General features: G+C 34.9%; 1 protein-coding gene across 1 annotated transcript in view; it reads right to left on the minus strand.

The window, feature by feature from the left end:
* PJA2 (praja ring finger ubiquitin ligase 2) overlaps positions 1 to 15,077 on the minus strand; it is a 76,577-nt gene extending 61,500 nt beyond the window's left edge. The window contains exon 1 of the mRNA XM_036279206.1: positions 15,009 to 15,077. The gene's annotated coding sequence lies outside the window, so the exon portion shown is untranslated. The remainder of the gene's footprint in view (positions 1 to 15,008) is intronic.
* Between the last annotated feature and the right edge of the window lie 2,265 nt (positions 15,078 to 17,342).

Raw genomic sequence — 17,342 nt, forward strand, 5'->3', positions numbered from 1 at the left:
TTAAAAGAGGGGATTCCAAACTACTATGAAACAATGAGATGCATTCTTTAAATAGAAGCTTCTAAAAGACAAAATGACTCCAAAAACAGCTCTAAAAGGATCCTTACAGCATGCAAATAAAAAAATCTTTAGTAAAACACTGTCTATCTGAGCAAATAACCTGAACTTGGTTCTTCTGTCAGAAACACAATTTATATCCAACTACTTTTGAGTTTTATACATGAGACAGGGATAAACATTTTAAAACAAAAGCTGTAAGAACTCTGTTTATGTGTTTCTATATGGTTATGTCTGTATGTTATACATTTTTCAATCTCCAAATGGTATTGCCAAAATGAATTTGTAAAAAGCTCTATTTATTGTCTTTATAAAATTAAGTGTTTATATAAATCAAGTATACTCTCAGAATTATAGAAGTGAATCCAAATGTTCAGTTCACAGGATCTAAGATAATCTTTGATAAAAAAAAAAAAAAAAAAGTTAATTTCAGTTTCTTGGCTTAATAAAAGTATATGTTCAAAATTTGTCAATAAAAAATAAAATGATTAGCTGTTTAATGTCTAATCCAAGCATAATTATTAAAAGCAAGGACATTAGTTAAACAATACAAGTTTATATTACATCAAACTAAATAATGAATATTCATTTAGTATCTAAAGCATTTCCAAGTAAGATAAACATTAAATGCTAAACATAAGTTTATCTACTTATGGCTTTTAGATTTTTTACAGACACACAAGAGATATTTGGGTCTATGAATATACATGTTTTGTGCCAATCTGAAAATTTTACTATGAGGAAGAATATACTTCTAGTAATTATAAAATGTACTTATAAATTTTCCAGTCCACAATTTCTTACACTAGGAATTAAGGATTCTTAAGGATTAAGAATTCTAATTAATATATGTATTTAAAACTACCAAAAATAATAAGGGTGAAAGAAAATAAATGTATATTAAAAGTATGTAAAGAAAATAGAATGTGTTTGTTTTTGTTTTTGTTTTTTCAATAAGATATGAAGGACGTTTTGTTTCTTTGTTTTGTTTTGTAAAGGAAAAAAAGGAAATTTGTCCTAAGGTAAAATGATTGTTACAGATAGGACAATAGCTGAATGGATATAGAAACTCGCAGGTTTGTAGAAAATGAATATTGAGAAAGGAAATTTATATGTAGTCATGTCATTCCAAGACTAGAATCTATTTAAGTTTACAGTCATCCCTCATTTATTATTGTTAATCCGTTCCAGACTCTAGCGGTTGCACCTGGTATTGAAGGGTTCCTGAGGTGCTCGAATACATAGGTCTACAGTCCATACATACAGTAATTTTAATTTTAATACAGGGGTGTATAATAGACTCAGACAACTGAGTGCATGCTGTATCATTTTCAGCCTCGATCAACTTTTAATGAATATAGTTGAAAAAACTGCGATACAGTGAAGTCGCAAAAGTTGAAGCGCTAAGTGGCGAAGGATGACTGTATTTAAAAAAATGTTTTTCTTTATTGATTTTAGAGAGAGAGGAAAGGAGAGGGGGAGAGAGGTAGAAATATTGATGAGAGAGAACATGAATTGGCCGCCTCCTACAAGCCCAACCTGGGGATTGGGCCCACAACCTGGGCATGTGCCTTGACCAGGAATTGAACTGGCGACCTCTTGGTGCATGTCGAAGCTCAACCAGTGAGCAACACCAGCTGGGCGAGAATCTATTTCAGTTTAAAGACAAGGAGGAGTTTTAATATCCAAAGTATCCTGGTACAAAATTAGAATTTGGTTTTCTCTGGTGAAAGAACAAGTGTTTTCTGTGTTTTTTTTTTTTTTTTGTTTAGATTATTGGCCTGCTTTTAACGAGAAATTATAAACAAGTGTTTTTGTTGTCATTGTACATTTAGTGTAACCTGCCTAGGAAACAAAGATTCTGTGTCTTATTAAAATATTTCCTGTGCTTCATATTGTCTTTACCACGTCTGTGATTACTTACAATTATGTAACTTTGTGTATTTGCCTTTCAAATCTTTTGTCACTGGTTGAATGGATAACTAAGTCAACTGAAACATTTGAGTGTGAGTGTATGTGGATGTATGTGTGAACTCTTACAAGATCTCTAACCATGGCCATTTTCAAGTCTTTTTCTCATTTACAGACAGTTTCTGTTTTACTTTGATGCTTTTGGAAATGTGTTCCTACAAAAGTGCTCTATCTTCAAAGCAATTCATAGAAAACAACCTGACAAGTACTCTAAAATGGTTTCTGATCACTTGAAGACTGGAACACTGAAGGAGAGCAAGAATTTTCTTTCTTCTTTTTTTTTTTTTATCCTTACCCGCTGCCATTTTTTTTTGCATTTATCTTCAGACAGAGCGGGGGGTGGGGGGGGAACATCGATGTGAGAGAGACACATCGAGGGGTTGCCACCCACACAATACCAACTGAGGCGGGGACAAACTGCAACTGAGGTATGTGTCCTTAGTGGACACGGAACCCAGGACTCTCTGGTCCGCAGGCCAACGCTCTAACTGCCTGCTGAGCAAAACCAGCCAGGGCGAATTTTTTAAACTTTAATGGAAAACTGATTGATTCATAAAGCTGCTAACCCAAGATGAAGCAAAACAAGAATCACATTAACACTGAATAAAATAATAAAGATGACTATAATTTGTAAGACTTCATTTAAAACAGTTAGTTTTTTAATGTTTTGTTTCCAGATTTAAGGCCCCCTTTTCTGCCCTGGCCAGTTTGGCTCAGTGGTTGGAGCCTCAGCCTGTGGACCAGAGAGTCCTGGGTTTGGTTCCTGCTAGGGGAATGTACGAGAAAAAAAAAAAGACCCCCTTTTCTCCTCTTTTATACCATCTATACCATCTTTTATATCATCTATACCATCTTTTATACCATCTATACCATCTTTTACACACCATCTATAACTTAGAGCATTTTGATAAAGTGTACCTTTGTAACAAGTTGAAAAATTTACCTTTTTCTCTCTACTGGATCCCCCCAGAATTCAGAAACTCTTATTAAATATTCCTGGTTTTCATTATAATATATGTGTTTGCAAAAATTCAACAAAAAGTTGTTCTCTTTGTAACAGGACACAATTGAACAAGTCCTTAGCTTGGCTTCCTAGCCTTGAGAAGCTTTTGAAAGTTCAATCTGAGATTTTTTTATGTAAAGTTCCAGCAAAGCAGACTTAGAAGAGCCTATATGGTCAGTTACTATTCTTTCTTTACTTATGTAAATAATTAAGCCAAATTTATTAAAACTAGATTTAATTTTGCACACAAATTAGCCTCACTATAGTTATCTTTTATAGAAATGGGAATGATTATAAATAGAAAAATTGTATTTCAATAAAACACCTCTGTGGATATCAGATTCTAGTGCTATTAACTGTCTTTGAGGTTGTTTTCTAGTGCTATTAACTGTAAACAGGACTGGATCTTCAAATTTTCCAGTTTCCAATACTTGGCTAGAATGTTCACTCACTATGGTGTTAGCTGTGGATTTTTTGTTGATACTTTTAAAAAAATTAAGGATGTTTCTTCTATTCCTAATTTGATGAGGATTTTTTTTTTAACACAAACAGATGTTGAACTTTGTCAAAAAAAATTTTTTTAATCCTTACCCGAGGACATTTTTTTGATATTTTGTTCAGATAGAGTGGGAGGGAAAGAGAGAAACACGGACGTGAAAGGGACACACAGAGTGGTTGCCACCCACACAACCCAACCAGGGCCAGGGACAAACTGCAACCAAGGTACATGCCCTTAGCAGGAACCGAAACTGGGTCTCTCTGGATCACAGGCTGACGCTCTAACCACTGAGAAAAACCGGCTAGGGCATCAAATGATTTCTATTTACAGAGATGATCCTATGGTTCCTGTGTTCTGTTAAAAAAGTAGATTACATCATTTTAAAAAATCAAACCAACCTTGCATTCCTTGTACAAATCTGTGATATGTTATCCTTTTTACATATCACTGAATTATTTCTATATTTATGTTCATAAAAAATATTAGCCTATAATTTTTTTCTTTGTCATATTCTTGTTCTTGTCAGATTTTCCTATCAGGATTATGCTAAAATCATAAAGTATCACAGAGAACATTTTCTTTTATTCCTTTCTTCTTTATTTTCAGAAGAGTCTGTGTAAAACCAACATCATATCTTACTTAAATGTTTGTAAGATTCACTACTGAGCCATTTGGGCCCGGGGTTTTCTTTGTGGAAAAGTTTTAGATAAATTCAAATTGTTTACTAGACATTGCACAACTCAGATTTTCCATTTCTTCACATATGTTTTGATAAATTGTTTTTTTCAAGGATTATGTTTCATTTAGGTTATTAAATGTATTAATATAAAGTTCAAAATTTCCCTCTATTAACAATTTAAGATATATAGAATCTGTAGTGATGCTTCCCTTTTCATTCTTGGTATTGGTCATTTGTGTTTTCTCCCATTTTTTTCGTTGATCAGTTCATTACATATCTATTATTTTTTAAGTCCTCTCAACAGACTGACTAAAATTTTTCTTTTTCATTAGTCTCTACTTTTACATTTACTATTTTCTTTCTACTTTTTCTTACTTTATTTCTCCTTTTAGTTTTGAGTTTATACTACCAACTTTCAACCTTCCAGTTTACTAATACATGCATATAAAACTATAAAGTTCTCTTAAAGTACTGCTTTAGCAACATTCCACAGGTTCTATTGTATTTTATTGTTTTACAATAAAAATGTTTTCTAATTTCCATTATGGCTGTTTTTGACTCATGGACAATTTAGAAATGTCTTGCTTAATTTCTAGCTATTTTTCTGTAACTGAATTGCAATTAATTCCAGAGTGGTAAAAAAACAAACTGCACTGTATAATTGTAAACCTTTGAAATCTGAATTTACTTTTTGAAGGATCAGAATATTTTGGCAAATGTTCCATGTGTACTTTGGTTGTTAGAGACAATGTTTTAAAAATGTCAATTATGTGAAATTGATGGATCATGTTATTCAAATTTTCTATTCCTTTACTGGTATTTAATATAATTGTTCTATCACTTACTTTAAATGTGTATTTAAAATCTCTAGCTATAAATGCATATCTATATTTCCTGTTAGTTATATTACCTTCTATATTCAGAAGATAAATACATACTTAAGGTCTTTATGTCTTGGTGAACAGACTCACTTATATTTTCCTTTTTATCACTTATAATACTTCCTTTGCTTTAAGTCTATTTTGTATAATGTTAATAGAGCCACATAAGCTTTATTTTGGTGAGTGTTTGCAGACAATACTTATTCTATCTTTGTACTTTCATTCTATCAGAGCCTTTACATTTAAAGCATTTTTTTCTATAAACAGAATATAGTTGGATCTCACTTATTTATAAAGCCTAATCATATTTGTACTTTCATTGAAGTGTTTAATCCATTTAAATTTAACATAATTAACAATATAGATGGGTTTAAGTATTATTTTCAATTTTCTTATCTGTTCTTTGCTACTTTATTCTTCCTTTCTTGACTTCTTTGGTACGATTTCATTTTATTTCATCTATTACCTTATTTGGTATACATTTTAGAGCCATTCTTTTAATAGTTCCAATAGAAATTACAAAATGCATCCTTCTTAAATGCTAGATGTGATTTTTCTAGAGGCTCTGGATAATTTACTTCCCTCTAAAGAGTGTTGGTTTAAGTTTACTTCTGCCAGGCAATTATATTGCAGGTAAAGATAAAGTGTGGGTTAGATGAAGAGTACAGAATCTCTGAGAATGCAGAAAAAGATAAAAAGTTGGCAGTCACCCTCAGACTCTTATCCACAGATCGCTACTGGGTGCTGAAAAAATTGAAAACAGGCTGGGAGACTAAAGAAGCCATTTTTCAGTGGTGGAAGCAAGGGCGTTAAGGAATGAAACCCTACCTAAATCCTAATCCCTCAGGAAAAATAGCATTAAATCACTGGGAGGCAGCAAGCACTGTGCTCCATTGTGGCTAGGGGATAGATTTAAAAAAAAGAAAAAAGAAAAAAAAAAGGCCTTTACTCCTGGGGTAGGGTTAGGAAACAGATCAAAGATTTCAAGAATGAAAATGAAAATGCAAGAAATAAATTAACAGAGATGAAGAATGTTATCTTATGAGCTCAAAAAAAGATCAGTCAAGGAAAATTATAAATAAACTTCAAGACAGGTCATGAGAAATTACACAAAATGAGATACAAAGCAATTTTTTAAAAGTGTGTGTGTGTGTGTGTGTGTGTGTGTGTGTAGAAAACAGAACCAAGCCTCCAAGAATTGTGGAACTTTAGCAAGTGAAGTACCATATGTGTAAGTGGAATCTCACAAAATAATTCATGGCACAGAAGATATATTAAAAGAAAAATGCTGAGAATTTTCTAAATATGATTAAAAGATCAAACCACAAACCTAAGAAGCTCAGTGGCAAACTACAAAAATCAGGATGAATGCAAAATACATACACACAACAAATCATATTCAACCTACTATAAAAATTAAACAATAAAGGAAACATTTTGATGCAGAAAGAATAATGAAGAATTGCAACTAACTTCTTGTCAGAAACAATGCAAGCCAAAGAGTACATAATAGCTTCCTTAAAGTGATACATATAAGAAAAACACTGTGAACAAGAATTCTATACTCCGTGAAATATCTCTCAAAAGAAAAACTAAAATAAAGTATTTTAAGCCAATCTAAGAAACTTTGTTACCAGTATACCTAAACTGCAAGAAACACGAAATATAGTTCTTTAGGCAGAAAGAAGAGACACTTGATTCTACAAAGAAGTGAAGAACTCTAAAAATAATTAAAATGAACATAAATGTAAAATATTTTTTCTTACTTTTAGTCACTTCAAAACAGAACTGTGTAAAGTACCACTGTCTGATAGAACTTTGTGAGATAGAAAATGTTCTGTATTTTATATGGTGCAATGTTAAAGTTAAAAGCTACATGTAGCCCTGGTAGGTTTGGCTCAGCGCTTAGAGTGTCAGCCCGCAGCCAAGAGAGTCCCAGGTTCAGTTCCCACTAAGGGCATGTACCTTGGTTGTGGTTTGTCCCTGGCCCTGGTTGGGGTGGGGTGGGTGGCAACTAGTCAATGTATCTCTCTCACAATGATGTTTCTCTCTCTCTCTTCCCCCCCTCCCCCTTCTGCTCTATCTGAAGATAATAAATGTCCTCAAGTGAGGATAAAAAAAAAAAAAGAAAAAAAGCTACATGTAGCTACTAAAACTTAAAAAATGGCAACTACAATAGAGGTAGGCACATTGGCTAGTGACTAACATACTGGACAGTGCAGGTCTAAAGCAAATATAACAAGGTATTGTAAATTTGTGATATAAGTAAAAGAAAAATGTATGACAATTTAGTGCAAAAGACAGTAAAGAGAAATTGAACATATACTATTGTAGGGCTCTGACACTATATAAAAATGTGGTATTACATTGCTTGAATAGACCAGAATTAAAGATGCATAATGTAAACAATAGGAAAACAAGTATACATTTTTTTGAAGAGCCAAAATAAGTATAAGTAGTAAAGATAAAATGGGTTCAAAAATAGAGAACACAGAGCAGATGGGTCAAATAGAAAACGAATAAGATGGCAGACTTAAATTCAATCACATCAACAATTACATTAAATGTAAATGGTGTAAATAACCAAATTAAAAAGCCATATTGTCAGGATGGTTTTAAAAAGTGAGTTGTCTAGCCCAGCCAGAGTGGCTCAGTGGTTGAGTGTCGACACATGCACCAAGAGGTCACCAGTTCAATTCCTGCTCAGGGCACATGCCCAGGTTGTGGGCCAAATCCCCAGTGGGGGGCATGCAGGAGGAGGCAGATCAATGTTCTCTCTCATCAATGTTTCTATCTCTCTCTCCTTCTCCCTTCTTCTCTCTAAAATCAATAAAGAAAAAAAAAATTAAATAAATACATTAATTTAAAAAAGCGAGTTGTCAATAGCAAACCCACTTTAAATATAAAGGCATAAACTCAAAAGGATATATCTTGCAAAAACTAATCAAAAGAAAGGTGTAGTCGCAATATGAATATCAGATAAAGTAGACTGCAGAAGAAGAAATACTACCTGAGATAAAGAGGAATATTATACCATGACAAAGGAGTCAATTCACCAAGACACACAATCCTAAATAAATATACAGCTAACAAACAGAGGTTCAAAATACATGAAACAAAACCTGTCAGAACAAAAAGGAGAAATAAATATGTAATTATACTTGGAGACTTAAACTCTTCCCATGGTGATCAACAAAACAAATAGATAGAATCTCAGTAAGGAAATAGATAACCTCATAAGCACCATCAATCAACCTGACATGACAATTACAACATATTTAATATAAAATATAGAAATTAATATTTAATATGGAATCTAGAACTTATAGAATATTCCACCCAAAGTCAGAATACACATTATTTGGAAGTTCACACAGAACATTTACCAAAGTGTTCCATATTTACCAAGTGTAACTATATTCTGGGCCATAAAAACAAAACAAAAAAACACGTAAAAGAGCTTAAAATAAATTATATTAATTGATATTATCCACTTACAACAAAATTAAACATAGAAGTCAATTATGGAAAGAATTAGGTAAAGTCATCAAATATTTAGAAATATTTTAACTAACATACTTCTAAATAACCCATGAATCAAAGTGAAAGTCACATAAGAACTTAGAAAATATCAACATAACAAAATTTGTGAAAACATCTAAAGTAATGTTGAGAAGGAAAAGAAGGTCTCAAATCAAAGGCCTAAGCTTACACCTTAAGAAATCAAAATAGAGTAGATTTAAATCCAAAGCACACAAAAAGAAATAGTAAAGAGCAGAAATCAAATTAAAAATGTAAAAGCAATAAAATAAAAAACTGAATCTTTGAAAAAAATCAATAAAATTTTTGATAAATCTGGAAACATACTAATAAAGATAAAAGACAGGACACACTGTCAATATCAGTAATGTTAAAAAAAAAGGCATTACTATAGATGCTACACACATTAAAAGGAAAATGAAGAAACAACTTAATGGTACCGAATAGATGAAACAGATACATTGCTTGAAACACACAAACTATTAAAACTCAAATAGTGAGTAAAGTTGACTCATATAGTCAAAACCTGAATGCTTTAAAAAAGAGATAACCCTAATTATCCTATACCTATTAAAGAAATTAAATTTATCCTTTAAAACCATCTGACAAACAACAACAACAACAACAAACTCTAGGCCCAGATAGGTTAGCTTGCAAATTCTAACAAATATTTATGAAACAAATATTAACTCTATCCAAAATTTTTCAGAAAATACAAGAAACACTTTTCAACTCTATGAGGCCAGCATTAATCTGATACAAAAAAATTATGAGTCCAGCCAGTGAGGCTCAGTAGTTGAGCATTGAACCATGCACTAGGAGGTTGCTGGTTCAATTCCCGGTCAGGACGCACCCCAAGCTTGTGAGCCCAGTCCCCAGGGAGGCATGCAGGAGGTGGCCAATCGATGTTCTCTCGCATCGATGTTTCTCTCTCCCTCTCACTTTTCTCTCTAAAATCAATAAAGAAAAAAATTTTTTTTTAATTATGAAAAAAAAAATCTTTCATGAATATAGATACAAAAAAGTATTCAACAAAATATGAGCAAATTGAATCCACTAATACATGAAAATGATAACACATCACATCCAAAGAAGGCACACCTAGAGAATGCAAGGTTAATTCAACATCTGAAAACAAATCAATGTAATTCAGACCAAAGAAGATAAACCATATGATCACCTCAATAAATATAGCAAGAAAATTTGAGCAAACTTAATGTCCACTCATAATTAAAACTCAGCAATCTAGGAACAGAATGGGAACACCCTTAACTTGATAAAAGGCCTGTTACACTTAATGTAACAATATATATAATAACCTGATAAAAGGTCCTTTATACATAAAGACTGAAAGTTTTCCTCATAAGATCAGGAAAAAGACAAAGATATCTGCTCTCACCATTCCTGTTTAATATCATGCTGGAGACGCTAGCCAATAAAATAGGGAGCAGGTAGGGGAAGAGAGGAGGTTGTATACACAAAGTGAAAACATAGAAATAAAACTGTTCTTTATTTGCAAATGACATCATTACTTACATAGAAAAATGCCAAAGAAACTACAAAAAAAAAAAAAAAAAGCACACACACACAAACTTCACTAGATTAAATGACTTTAGCAAGGTCAAAGTATACAAAAAACAACTGTATGTCTATATACTATCAATGAACAACAAATAGTAAATTTTAAGTCATTTATACTGGTATCAGAAGTCATAAAATTCCTGGATATAAATCTAACAAAAATGAGATTTTCTTCAGCATACACCCGTATGCTGAAACTACAAAATGCTGATGAAAGAAATCAAAGATCTAAATCAATGGAGATATCTTGTGTTCATTAATTAGAAGATTCAAGATGTCAATTCTTCCCAAATTGATCAATGCATTCAATACAATCTAAATGAAAACTGCCTCAGTGCGTTTTGTAGAAATCAAATCACTTCCAAAATATTTATGGAAAAGCAAAGGAACTAAAATAGCCAAAATGATTTTGAAAAAGAATAAAGTTGGAGGGCTCACATTACCTGATCTCAAGACTTATTAAGAAGCAACAATAATCATGACTAATGTCATACTGGCAAAATGATAGGTACAGAGAGCAAAGGAATAGTCCAGATATGGACTCACATATATGGTCAATTCAGGTTTGACTAAGTTAATTCTATGAGGAAAGGAAAGTGTTTCCAACAAATGGTGCTAGAACTCAGAAAGTGAGTCTTGACCTTTATTTCACACCATATAAAAAAATAACTCAAATGGATGATACACCTCAACATTAAACCCAAAACAGTAAAACTTGTAGAAGAAAACATAAGAGTAAATCTGCACAACTTTTCACTATGGAAACTTAAGGACACAGAAACACAAATAATAAAAGAAAAAATTCACAATTTAAATTTCATCAAAATTAAAAGTGCTTCTATTTTTAAGTTAGGAAAATGAAAAAGTAAGCTTTAGATTGCAATGTGTGTGTGTGTGTGTGTGTGTGTGTCTGTGTGTGGGTCAAAAGACTTGTATAGTAAATGTATAAAGAATTCTTAAAACTCAATAAGACACATACCCCAATCTTTAAAAATGGTTAAAGATTTGAACAGATACTTCACAAAGGGAGACACACATATGACCCATAAACACATGAGTAAATTCTTGGTGTCATTTATCAGATAAATGTAAATTAAAAGTTATAATGTGATACTACCATATACTCACGAGAGAGACAAAAATTAAGAAGACTGAAAGAATTAAGTGTAGTCTGGCTGGTGCGGCTCAGTGGCTGAGTGTCAACCCATGCACCAAGACGTTGCCAGTTCCATTCCCGGTCAGGACACGTGCCCAGGTTGTGGGCCCAATCCCCAGTGGGGGTCATGCAGGAGGCAGCTAATCGATGTTCTTGCTCATCAATGTTTCTCTCTCTCTCTCCCTCTCACTTCCTCTCTCAAATCAATAAAGGAAAAAAAAAATTTTTTAAAGAAAGAACTAAGTGTTGATGAGGGAAGATACAGAGCTGGAACTGTAAAATGGGAAACAGTTTGGCAGGTTCTTATATTTAAACATTCACTTAACACAACCCAACAGACCTATTTTTAGGTATTTACTAAGAGAAATGAAAACATACTTTTACACACAGACTCATGAATGAATGTTCATAGCAGCTTTATTAATAACAGCACCAAACTGAAAATAATCCAAAAATTCATAAATAAGTGAAATGATCAACAAACTGTGGTAAATAAATATACCACAGAGTCAGCAGTAAAATGTTGTAAACCAATTAAGCAAAAAAACATGGAGTCCTCAAAAACAGCATGCTGAGAGAAAACCAGTGAGATGCAAAAGAGTACATTATTACATAATTCAATGTATATAAAATGCTAGACAAATGAAACCAACTTATAGTGAGAAAAAGAGGACATATGGTTTCCTGGGGCCTAGGGTGAAAATGAGACTTACTATAAAAGAGAAGGAAACTTTTGACAGAAATATTCTAGATCTTGACTGTGGTAATGAAAATATTCTACTCTTGATTGTAGTAATGGTGACACAGTTGTAAACATTTGTCAAAACACACTTAGCTGCCCAGCTGGGGTGGTTCAGTGGTTGAGCATCGACCCACGTTATCAAGAGGTCGCCGGTTCGATTTCTGGTCAGGGCACATGCCCAGGTTGTGGGCCCAATTCCCAGTGAGGGGCATGCAGGAGGCGGCCAATCGATGTGCTCTCTCATCAATGTTTCTATCTCTCTCCTTTCCTCTCTCTCTCAAAATCAATAAAGAAAAAAAAACAAAACCAAAAAACACACTGAACAGTACGTTTAAAATATGTACATTTTATTATACATAAATTATCCTCAATATAGTTGATTCTTTATAAAGGAACTCTCTTGGGAAAATATTAAACAGGGAATATTAGTGATGCCCTTATATAACCACTCAAAAGATGTCAAAAACATCAATAAAATTCAATACCCATTTGTAAGTTTTTAAAATGTCACCAGAAATGAAATACAACAATAAAATCATCTTGGAAAGCAGAGAATAGAAGAAAATATTTTAATGTAATATTCTCTATCGGAAACCTTCAGCAAACATAATCAGAGTCAGAAACAAAACTAAGTTTTTAACTTTCACTGCTATTAACATTACATAGGACATAAAATAGGCAAAGCAATGAGGAAAACATGTAAGCTATAAAAACTGAAAAGAAAGCCGCAAAACTGTGAATATTTTCAGATAATCATCAACTCAAAGTGATCTGATATGTGATAAACGGAAAAAATTTCAAAAGCTTTCTTATAATCAGAAAAAGAGAGAGAAAATATTACTGAAAATTTACATGCACCAGAGCAATCAAATAATGAAATAGGTGGGAATATAAGAAGGAATGTAATACATATGAAAAAAAAAAAAACCTATAAAACTTTCCCTAAGAATATAAAACAAAATGTGAATAAAATACAATGATACCATACATACATACATTTCTGAGGGAAGAAGGTTCGATATCATAAAGGTCAGTTCGCTCCAAATTAATCTAAAATTTCAATATAACCTTATTCAAAATACTTGAAGATTTTTTATTTAATTTACAAGTAGCATCTAAAGTTCATCTGGAGGAGATAGGCATGAAAAACAGTAATGAGTAACTTTGAAAAGAATGAGGAAGAAATGGTTATCCAAATTTAAAGTATGCATACCCTTTAACCCAGCAATTCCATTTCTAGGAATTCATGCTCCAGAAATAATCACATACACACAGAGGAAGTTTCCTGAACAGTTTACTCTGAAGGTAGAACAAGAGGAAGTGGGAGAAGAACCTTATATTCTCCCATACTGTGTGAGCTTTTAAAATTTAGAAAGTTTGTAATTAAAAACATCAATAAATTTAAAAGTTGGCTTTAAAGAAACCATTATTTGTGAAATCAAAATGAAACTTAATTAATTTAAACGTCTTTTGGTAAGGGACGAGGTTAAATAAATTCTAGCCCATTCAAACTAGTGAAGTATCATTTAGTCTTTTTTTTTTTTTTAAGTATTAGGGAGACCTATATGTAACAAGTAAAGATGTCCAAAATATATAATGAAATAAAGCAAGTGATATAATCAATGTGTTTCGTATACCATCCTCCCAAACAACTTTACATGTATGCCTATGTGTTTAAAAGTGCATTTTGAAAGATGCACATAAATTGTTAACTCTCCACACTGAAATGGGACTGAGTGATGAAATGTTCACGTTTCACTTAATCATTCTTTTTCTATATTGCTGAATTTTACATCAAGCTTGCGTGTCTACAGTTATTTTTTTTTAATGAAAGGTATTGTATATAAAAAAGACATGAATTCCATAAGACAATTAAATTTTTTGAAAAAAACAGCTCATTTATATTTCTGTTATCTTCATGCTTACATACTCTTTAAAAATGATCTGTAGTCTTCAGACTGCCATTTTAAAAAATTTAACTGATCAAATAGTTTATGATAAAAAATAACAACATATTAAGCCTTTTTTTAAAAAAATTGCAAACTTCACAGAACCAGCACATTCACAGCAGCTTCTATGAGTATGTAAAAACAAAATTAATGCCTGGAGAAGGACATCTCCTAAATAGATTATTCTTCTTCCCTGCAAAAAGACTATCTCCTCCCCTTCTCTTTAACTTGGTCTGAGAGGCTTTAAAATCACCATTTTGTGCGCAAAAGGATCAAAAGCAGTAATGTTAGGGAGGCCACAATTGAAGGTGCCTCTGCCAGAGGCGTGCTCGGACCTGACATCTCTAGTGGGGAGAAGCACCGACGAAACGGTGCTAACACCGGGATGAGAACGGCTGCGTGGTTTGTGCAGGGTGCCTGCTGGCCGAGCCTCGGTGACAAACGGGGAAACGCAAATACGGTCAGCAGAGCGACGGCAACGGATTTCTCGGGAGAGGGGGCAGCAGGCCTATGGCGTAAGATGGATCAGCTCTACGCGGGGTGACTGGAAATGGGCAGAGAAGGTGGGTGGGGGGTGTTAGTGAGGGGAAACTCATACAGTCGCTGGTGTGGGGAGAAAGGCAGCGGGGTCCTTGGCCAAGGCACCAAGGACAGCAGAAGAGGCAGCAGGAAAAGCGGACGGTGGAGACCTCCGATACCAATCGATGTCATCCGCTGGGACAAGAGTGCGCCCCGGATCCCGCTGGACAGGGCCCAGGCGGCGAAGAAGGCCTCTTAACAGCTATCAACCCCACCCACCATGGCCGGCGCAGCGGACCAGAGACAGGCCCCGCTCCCTCTCGAGACAAATTAAGAGAGGGAGGAGGAGGTTAAGGCAGCAATTTCCTTGCCCGACCCTCACATACCCGACATCAGAACAAGCCAGATTTAAAAAAAAAAAATCCCCTCACCGAACTGTGCAGCGGCTCCGGAGCGAGAACAGCTCTCGATCCTCCACCCGCCACCACCGCCTTCTTCTCCGCCTCCGACTCCTCCCCCGCCCAACGCGCAGCGGCAGGTGGCGCGCCTGCGGCGGCAGCGGAAGCAGAGGCGGCGCGGCGGGTCCCGCCCCTTGCGCCTGGATAGAGGCAAAGGAGGAGGGCACGGAAACCCCGCCCCATGACAGCACTGACCAATAGACTTAAAGGGCTTCTGCGGGGAGGAGGGGGAAATCCACATATCCAATCGGAACCCGAGGAGTGGGCTCACGTCAATGGTTGGGACGTGGCAGAAAAAGGGAAAAAGTACTTAGACTGTCACTACACTCTGGTCCTCCCTTGCCGGTCAGGGGTACTTCTCAGATTGGCCGAGGAGAGGAAGGACGAGCTCCACTCTTTCCCACCCCACGCCCCTGTCCGGGCCCTCCTCCTCTCCCTGCAGCACTGCGACTGTGCTGCGCTGGAACAGCTCTGCCTTTTGTGGTTTGGGCTGGGAGAAGAGGGCGGGGTCTCTGGGAAGGGAAAAAAGGTGTGGAGAACTGAGGGCCTGGGCTGGTGCAGCTCCGCTTTCAGAAATTACAACAGCACGACCAAAATGGAGGCATTAAAAGTCTATCCTAGTTCGACCTGGAACCTGATTAACAAGGTCAAGGTCTCTTGGCATAATGTTCACTCCGTTGCAGTTCAGGTGGGAGCGGTACAAGAATAAAATAGATGGAGGAAGGACATGTTGGTCCACCCTGAGTCTGCGCCCTATACAGTGCCTTCTTCCCTGCCACCCTGCAGTCATACCCTTGCACCCTCACCCATTTCTGATTCTGTTGGGGTGTGGGCAGGTTATAGGGAAGGCCTGCTTTTCCTCTTTATTAGCCTTGGCCTGACCAGAGCCATACAGTTTGTATCTCGAGGCTGATAGGTTGTCAAACTGGGAAGTAACAGTTCCCATCGCATGCAACTAAAATAAATACAACAGCTGTAGTCCCTGAACACCTTGCTTAATTTAAACTCGGCTAACAGTTTAATTAATCATGTCAGTGATACTAAATTGTTTCTTCGTTCCGCACATGTCCTCTTTTTACATCCTGAACATGTCCGCTTCTCTAATTCCAGTCCCTCTCTCCTTCCATCTTATTCCCAACCCCTCCACCCCTCCACACACAAGCCCAGTGTCCAGGATATGTTTATTTCACCCCCTCCATCAAGAAGAGCACGACTATTTGTGCTGCCCCTGGCAACTACAAAATCTCTTGCTAGTGAACCGAACTAATTTTTTTTTTGGTGTTTATGAAAACAAATTATCCAAAATTTACTATAGAGATTTAAGTTATGAAAATCTGCTAGACATATTGTAAAACCAAATCTAAATCTCATTCCATTCCTGTAGTACATTTCTTACCAAGGAATCATTTCCCACTCAATATTGATCTGCTTTACATATGTTGCTCTAGAATTTGTGGTTCTTTTTCCATACCAATTTCTCCCTCTTGAAAAGAATTCATACTTTAATCACATTTTCCTGATCTCCCTTTAGGATGTTGCATGTTGACCCAATTGGATACACTAACCTGTTTATTGGGGCAGGATTTCCCAATTTTCAATCTTTTTAATACCATATCTGTGTATACTGATTGCACTATTATTAATTTTCTTTAAATAAATGCATTTTCTTCCATTTCTTTAAGAGCGGGACTTTATAAAAGTACTATGAATGAAAAACCTCCATCAATTATCCTAAGTTGAAAGTAACTGTAGGTGAAAAGAAAACCATATTTTTACACTCTGGCTAGAAACTGTTGTCTACATGAGTCTCTGAGACTAAAGCCTACTCCCTGTTAAAAGGGAAGGTTACCAAACATTAGACATATATTAGAGACCAAGTATGCAAATGGCATTTTTATCATGATGTAATCAAAGGATAGAAAATAAAACCAAAATAGGAATAGCTTTCTCACCATATGAGTCATTATTTTTAATTCTGCATGCCTGTCCCAACTAAAGTCTTCTAAGGCATCAGAACTGATCTGTTACTCTTCAGGAAACACTGCTATGGAGGCTTAAAGCATGTATTCTAGAATCAAACAGACTATATTTTTATACTAACTCCTGCATGTAGAACTGTGTGTCTCTGGGCAATCTTACCCCTCTGGGTTCAATTTCCACTTTAAATATTTTTAAAGTAATAATGCCTACCAATGAGTCATTGTATAGATTAAAATAACCTAATAAATGTAAAGCATATCATACCTAGCATGTAGTAGATACTAAATACATATTTGCTTATGTATTGTATTATTATGTATATATAGA

Source organism: Molossus molossus, unplaced genomic scaffold (assembly GCF_014108415.1).
Source record: "Molossus molossus isolate mMolMol1 unplaced genomic scaffold, mMolMol1.p scaffold_m16_p_3, whole genome shotgun sequence".
Taxonomy (NCBI): Eukaryota; Metazoa; Chordata; class Mammalia; order Chiroptera; family Molossidae; genus Molossus; species Molossus molossus.